Source organism: Pseudoliparis swirei, chromosome 16 (assembly GCF_029220125.1).
Source record: "Pseudoliparis swirei isolate HS2019 ecotype Mariana Trench chromosome 16, NWPU_hadal_v1, whole genome shotgun sequence".
In the NCBI taxonomy this organism is placed as follows: Eukaryota; Metazoa; Chordata; class Actinopteri; order Perciformes; family Liparidae; genus Pseudoliparis; species Pseudoliparis swirei.
The window spans coordinates 20,297,237-20,305,412 of record NC_079403.1 but is presented as its reverse complement, the minus strand read 5'-3'; positions in this window follow the sequence as shown (position 1 = coordinate 20,305,412).

The following is an 8,176-nucleotide window of genomic DNA, read 5'->3' as shown; positions in this document are numbered from 1 at the left end:
GTAATTCCACTACTTTTAGCGGTAACGAGAGTAGTATTTTTAAATCAACTAACGCAGTTACAGTTACTGAAATTTAAATGAGTTCGTTACTCGCGTTACTCTCTTTTGTGAAAAATGAACACTTGCAGACAAGAAGACAAGCTAGGCTACTTTAGCTGCTTCTGATCTGACATCGCAGGACCTTGGTGGCGCAATGATATTGTAACGTCTCGGACGTTATGGACTGATGACACGGAGACGGACGACGTTATTATTCCTCCCTTTATTGGGCATCCACCAACACAGACAGCGTGCTCCTCTCAGCTCAGCAGCGAACATCAACAACAACGGTTCCGTCAACCACCCGTAACTTCCGTTTTCCGACAGGTTAACCCCGCCTCCCTCTACTCCGCCAATCACAGGCACGCCTCCCTCTACTCCGCCAATCACAGGCCGCCCCTCGACCAGCAAGCACGGTGCCACACTGTGATTGACAGCCACTTCCAGTGTTGCCAGGTCCATGGTTTTTGCCGCTGGTTGAATTTGTGTCCGCTGGTTCGGGTAGACCTATTTTGCATGCAAATTACATGAATATCTTTAAATAAAAATCCATATTTTAAATGAAATAATTTATTTATACCCAAATCCTACCAAACTGACTCCAGATCAGCACGTACGCCGACACATCCGCACAGCACACAGGTGAGCACCCCCTCAATTATATGATATGCAGCACCTCAAGGCACCTTTGTTTTCTCTTTTAATTAGTGTTAATACTGTAGGCCAATCACTTTTATTTCATTGGGCCTAATGTGGTAAAAAAAAAACACTGTTAAATCACTGAGACAGTTATTTTGTATTAAGTTAACTAAAAAAGGGACTTTTGTACTCCTGCTTGATTTGAAGGCCTGTTGCCCTGTTGATTGCAATAAATAGGTCTACAACATGTTTATTGTGTTTGATTGTTCATGACATTAAAAAAGCAGACATAAAAGTAACTTAAAAGTTACTTTCCCTAGTAACTAATTACTTTGGATATACAGTAACTAGTAAAGTAATTCAATTACTTTTAAAAGAAGTAACTAGTAACTATAACTAATTACTAATTTTCAGTAACTTGCCCAACACTGCTCAATGGTTCGTAGGTAGTCTGGTAAGCTGTCTAACTGTTACGCATAACATGATTCTAGTGATATTTTATAAACTCACTACATTTCTTATTGATGTGAATGTTAGAAAGGGCAGAGGAGCTGTTTAGACATGTGCCACAAAACATTTGACTTTGGGTGTAATTTATGTTGTTACTTACCAAAAACTGGTAAATCAGATGCTTTTTTCTCTCCCTAAAGAATGCACATCATCAAAAAGTTATTCATTTCAGTAACTCAATTCAATGAGTGGAAGTCATACTATATAGATTAATTACACACAGGGAGATTTCAAATGTTTATTTTTTAATTTTGAGGATTAAGTTTTACAGCAAATGAAAACCCCAAATTCAGTTTCTCAGAAACAACCAACTGTACAATTGTTGTTTTAATTGTGTCACACTACTGACATCACACCGACAGAAGACTTTAAAACAAGATAAAGCAAATGTTGCTCTTCCGTTGGACTCTTATCTCTTTGCCTATACGGAACTCGGCTGAATCCCTGAGTAACAAGGAACGTGCTGAAGGCTGGCATCCGGCCAACTTTGAGAGAAAGAAGCTCTGAATGAAATAACATCTGGCAAACACTACCACCACTCCATCAGCCCAGCCAAATGGAGGTGAAGAAAGATGCCATTACCCTGCTTGTTATCGAGAGAGAGAGAGACAGAGACAGAGAGATTTACTTAACTTGTGATGTAGAATTGCTTCAGGAATAACCATTACTGATTGTATGTAGTAAATGGTGATCCTTTCAGTCGTTCATTGGTCATCACTGTATCCATTGCATTTATTCATTGTTGCATGTATTGAGGTAATTAGTATGAACATAGTTATTATTAGTACATTGTCGTTAGTAGTTTGATGAATTTGTCCTTCGTATCGTACTTGATCTAGTGGTTTGTGAGTCTCAAGCATTGTTTCCCTTTTTCAAGTGTGTTTCCCTGAGGTGAATTCTGATATTTAGGATAGATACTAATTCTCTCTGATAGCTGAAGTTCGTCTCTACCAATTAAGGTGTTTATAATACATAATTGTGGTTCCCCTAGAGTCTTATTTCTTATCATTGCATAGTTTGGTACATTCATTATATACTAAAAATTAAATTCAGTTTATTTAGTAAAGAGCGTATTCACGTGACGTCAGAATCTCAATCGCGCCATCTTGGGGTCCAATTATTAAATGTCAGAAGAAGTTGACCTGGCTATCGTGTCCGCTGTTTGATTATGCGAGAGCCCAGCAACCTCATGTCCTTCTGCATTACCAAAGAAAGATTTCAGCGGTTGGAATTGAATATTCGCAACGCTTTTTTACCTGATTTTACTCGCTCAACACTTTGTGGTTAATTCGCTAGTTACCCCTAGTTACCAGCACATAGCCCGGTCACATTCCTGTTAAACAGTTTTCATTTCCGCTATCGACCATGGGATATTAACAACTATTTCTGCGTTATACTTGTTGTAGAAATACCACATCAATCGCCCCGTGTCTGGGTTCATATATGATCCGTAGTAGCACAGCTCCGCCTCCAGGACGAGTGTCTGGATGAAGTCGCTTCCAGCGCTCATTCAGGACCAGCAGTGACTGTTTGGCTGGCCGTGCTGAGTGCTGTTCCCATGGAGCCAGTGTTTTATTGAAATGAATCACAGAGTAAAGGCAGACATCGCCTGACGGAGTTGCCATGTTCATGGCTTCCTCCCAAGTTTCCATCCACAGTTCCTTTTGCGCAAGTGAAAGACATTGATTTTCGCTCGGCGAAAAAGCAAAAAGAGATTATTGACGAGAGTGTGTCAATGGAAACGTGCCCACAACCCGATGTAGCAACAGAAACACATGAGCACAGTCGTAACGCTCATACGCCGAGTGAAGCCGAAGTAGATGCATGACAAGTTGAAGTAATAGCCTGTCTTGTTGAGCTGATAAACCCATATTCTGAATCATTAGTCCCACATCCAACAATGAGGCACAGTGCCATAATCACAAGGCACCAAGGCACACCGTTTTGAACTGAAATTGTGTCTCCTTCAGGATATCATTGTTACGGTTTCGAACCCGCCACGGGGTTTGAACCCGCCACCTCTGCGTTCTGCTGCTGGAGTTCCTGTGCACTATCCACTGCGCCGTCCACACTCTACCATCTAAACACTCAGGCTCATCTGAGCCTTCCTCCCTGGTGACGAGCTGACTGGGCGTTGGCACTGCACACCTGCTCTCAGTTACAATCAACTCCAGAGACTACAATAACCCGGTCTTCACTCCTGCTCCTCGCCAGATCATCCTATAGAATCACCTGGCAAGTACCAGGAGAAGCTTTGAGCTACATTGTTGCTGTCCGTACTTTGTAGAGCTGTTTTCAGTGCTTTGCTGCATTCCTTCTGACACCTTTTTTCACTCCAGGCCTGCCGTGCCACGACCCCCTGCCTGGACTCTGACTACTCTTCCGAATGCCCCTAAGTATATGTTATATTTTATAGATCTACCTAAATATGTATGCTTAACAACAGCCTGTGAGTTTTATGTATTCAGGTATATTTATAGATATATATATACATCTAGTTGCCTTGTTGGACATTAAAACGCCTCGTTAGGCATTAACTCATTCCCTGCCTTCGGAGTACTACATTTTGGGTTCAAACACCACTCAGTCCTAACAATAATGGTCATTTCTAAGGGAAGAGCGGCATACAAACAAGCAAAACAATGCCGTGGTGGGACCCCAACATGGCCGCCAGAGTTTGTTGTGGTCACGTGAGTGAATACGCTCTATAGCCCAGAATCACAAATGACACATTTAAAATCTATACACATCCCTGTTGCAGGACATCACATCGGATCCGGAAAAACTCCCCAATTATTAAGGGCCATCCTCCTCCTAGTTAGTTCCATTGTACACTCATTTGGTCTTCTTCCACAGCTCGTCAGATAAGTGATGCAGAGGTTTATCTGAGACTTAATAATAATCATAATCTCGTGTCACGACAACTATGTGGACTTTTTGCTTTCCACTGTAGTAGCATTTCCCTGTGATCTATGTTACATATATTTGACAAGAGTTGAGATGATTTAAAGAGGTACAATTACATTTTTCTCTTTTAAAAAGGAAATCAATTCATACCAATTACAAGAAGCTGTGTGGGTGAATGTGTTTTTAACACAAGGAAAGTGTCCTCTATAAATTAGTAGATGGAAATGTTGTACAAACTCAGAATATAAATGATAAAAAGCATTCTCAGGTATTCATCATTATCAGCGTATTTAACTCTTCCACATCAGTTTTTCTGTACCGATGTCTCTGAAAGCTGCAGGTCTGCTGAGACCTTCAGCTCTTTTAAATCCAGATTGAAGACTTTTTTTCTGTTTGCTGTTGCCTTTAATTGAACAAGATTCCAGGATATCAATTAATTTTTTCATCTCAGTACTGCATTTTATTTCTTAAACTGCAACTGTTATTTTATGTCTTGGTTTTTGAGTGTTTTTAATATTTTAATGATTGCTCTTTACTGTTTTTTAAATCTTGTTTGTGTATGCATTATGTTTTAATGCTTTAAATGGTTTTATGTTGAAGCACTTTGCCTTGTTGTTGAAATGTGCGATACAAATAAACTTGCCTTGCCATGCCTTTGTAAACAGATGTCTGCACAATAATGCTGAATCTATAGGCAATGGAACAAGATTATGGTGTTGGATTTCTTCTGGTTTCCCTTTTTGGTCTGTTTAGTCCGAGTAATATTGATCAATCAAGTTTGAGCAGGCTTTGGTTGATTGCAGGTTAACCGTGCATAAGGAAAGCAAGGAGGAGGAAGGCATTGGCTGTAATGCAATCTGGTCACCTACTGGCTATCTTCTGATGACAATTGAGCTTTTTCATCGGCAAAACATTAAGTTGTTAACTAACTGTGTACTCGCTACATGTGGATTGATCAAGTCTTGGATCTTCTCTTAACTCAAAAACAATTCTCACGTCAAGTTACTAAGTTGAGACTACATCTAGACTTTTAAACTCGTATGTAAAATGCTGTTAAACAAATATGTCTGACTGCTGCTACAATACAGACGCAAAGTGTTTTTATTTTTATTTTATAGTACTTAATGTATAAATGATATGTTCTCTAAACATTCTTTGTTGTTGTAAACTGTTTACTTATCACTTTATCACTTGTATAACTATTATTGCTCACTTTATGTCGGATAAGAGACAAACATTTTAGATCTTCTGTATGTTCAACAAATGTAAAATTGACAATAAAGATGACTTTGACTAACTGCTAATTGTAAACAATGGTTGGCTCACTTAGAGAATGTCTTATCCGCTACGTACACCAGCCTACACCAGAACCTCCTAAATAGTGTCTGTTACCCCTGGAGGCTAAATGACTGATAGCTGTTGCGGGTGAAGTCCCGTAGCTCGACTGTAATTGTCATGCACCTCCTCAAAAAACAAACTTTACATCATGGGCTACAGTGGCTAAAGCTATGATTGGTCAGCTTAGACTGGTCTCCTACTCTGCTGGAAGATATTGATTATGGTGAGGACAACATTAAGCAAACTAAAGGAAACTCTCTTTTTAAGCCCACATCTAATGAAACCATCTGCACTGCAACTATTCGGTTCTTTGCAACCTCTGCACTCTTGCAGTTCATTCACAGACCACTACAAAAACTATTACTTTTCTTCAGCTGTATCCTTTTCAGTAAGGAGGCAATACAAATACATTGGCTGTTCCTGTCTGCATTTTGATTCAATTCCTCGTCGCTTTGCACCCTCCTGCGTAAAAGGAAGAAAGAGAAATGAAGAGGGGATGTGTGGGGGGAAATGGATGTTCAGTATCGGGACATTAAAGAAAAGGATAACAATGAGACAAAGCAAATAAAGAAAGATTGGCAAGGGGTTGAGAGAAAAGGGTTGAAACAATATATGGCACATTAATTGATTCTTTTGAAGTTAATACCCTTGCAGCAAGGAACCATCTTCCCAGCCCCACAATTAGAAGCAGCTGTAGCTTCAATCATCTTGATATTCACAAACTGTCAAAACAGTCATTAAACTGATGGATCCACCTTTAAACCCGACATTTGCATTCTCCTCAAAGACGATGTTTACTGCCATTTGAGGGAACAGATCTAACGGTGTAAATGCTGCTAGATTAGCACTCGCACCCCCGAGAGGTGAGCACCACCTTGAAGATGGAAAACAGACTAATATGTTTTCCTCACCTGTGCTAAATTTTATTCATGCATTTTGTATCATTTATATTAATGGATCACAAATTAGATGGTAGACTATAAAAGGCAGCTGGTTGTGTTTATTACCTATTTGTTCTTATGTGGACTTTATTGTCATTTATTAAGCTCTAAAAAAATAGCAAGGGGATATTTAACTGAAAACAAATCAGGGGGAAAAGCCGAGCAGACAGAGCACAGGGGGCGGATCCCCAGGCTCAGGTTGGGGGAGGTGATCAAGGGAGTGTACTTCCCAGTGCAGGTGTTGCAGCCAATCGGCACATTCAAGATTTCAAGATTCAAGATGTTTTATTTGTCACATACACACACAGGGTGTGCAGTGAAATGAAAGTGGCAATGCTCAGCAGGAATGTGCAAGGGCAACAAGTACACACTATTTACAATAAAAAACAACACAATATTTACAGTAAGTGTGTGTGTGTGTGTGTGTGTGTGTGTGTGTGTGTGTGCCTAAGAGGGGCAGTTGTGTGGGTCTATGTGGGGGTCCTGGTGAGGTCGGAGTTCACAGTCCTGATGGCCTGAGGAAAGAAACTCCGTCTCAGTCTCTCTGTTCTTGCAGCGTGACTACGGAGGCGCCTGCCTGACCGCAGCAGCTGAAACAGTCTGTTGTTGGGGTGGTGAGGATCCTTCATGATCCTGCCGGCTCTGGTTCTGCACCTCCTGGTGTACAAGTCCTGCAGGGTGGGAGTGTAGTTCCAATAGTGCGTTCAGCCGAACGCACTACTCTCTGCAGAGCCTTCCTGTCCTGAGCGGAGCAGTTGCCAAACCAGGCTGTGATGCTTCCTGTCAGGACGCCTCTACAGCTCCAGAGTAGAAGGACTGAAGGATCCTCTGGGAAACTTTAAATTTCCTCAGCTGCCTGAGGTGGTAGAGGCGCTGCCTTGCCTTTCTCACCAGAGTGTCTGTGTTCGTTGACCATGTCAGATCCTCGGTGATGTGGACTCCCAGGTATTTATACCGCTCACCCTCTCCACAGTAGTCCCGTTAATCCCCAGTGGTGAGTACGTCCTCTGTTGTTGTGCCCTCCTAAAGTCCACAATCAGCTCCTTAGTTTTGGTGACATTCATGATGAGGCTGTTGTCCTGGCACCAGAGTGACAGATCAGCAACTTCCTCCAGGTAGGCCTTCTAATGCGTTGTCGCCGAGATCAGGCCCACCACCACTGTGTCATCCGCAAACTTGATGATGGTGTTGAGCTGAACCTGGCCACACAGTCATGTGTGTACAGGGAGTACAGTAGGGGCTGAGGATGCAACCCTGGGGGATCCTGTGTTCAGGGTGAGGGATTTGGAGGTGTGTCTGCCCACCCTGACCACCTGTGGCCTGGCGGTCAGGAAGTCCAGGATCCAAGCACACAGGGGTGTTCAGTCCCAGCTCAATCAGCTTGCCGCCAGTCTGGAGGGACTATGGTGTTGAAAGCTGAACTATAATCAATGAACAGCAGTCTCACATAGCCCCCTCTGGCTGTCCAGATGAGAGAGTGTGGTGTGCAGTACCTGGGAGACAGCATCATCTGTGGATCTGTTTGGGCGATAAGCAAACTGCAGCGGGTCCATGGAGGAAGGGAGGAAGGCGCAGATGTAGTCCTTTATCAGCCTCTCAAAGCATTTCATGACCACCGAGGTGAGGGCCACGGTCGGTAGTCATTCATACATGCTGGAGAAGCATTCTTGGGCACAGGGACAATAGTGGATCTCTTGAAGCAGGCGGGGACCACGGACTCAGCCAGGGAGAGGTTGAATATTGTGGTGAACACTGGAGCTAGCTGGTTAGCACAGGTCTTCAGTATTCGCCCAGATATGCCA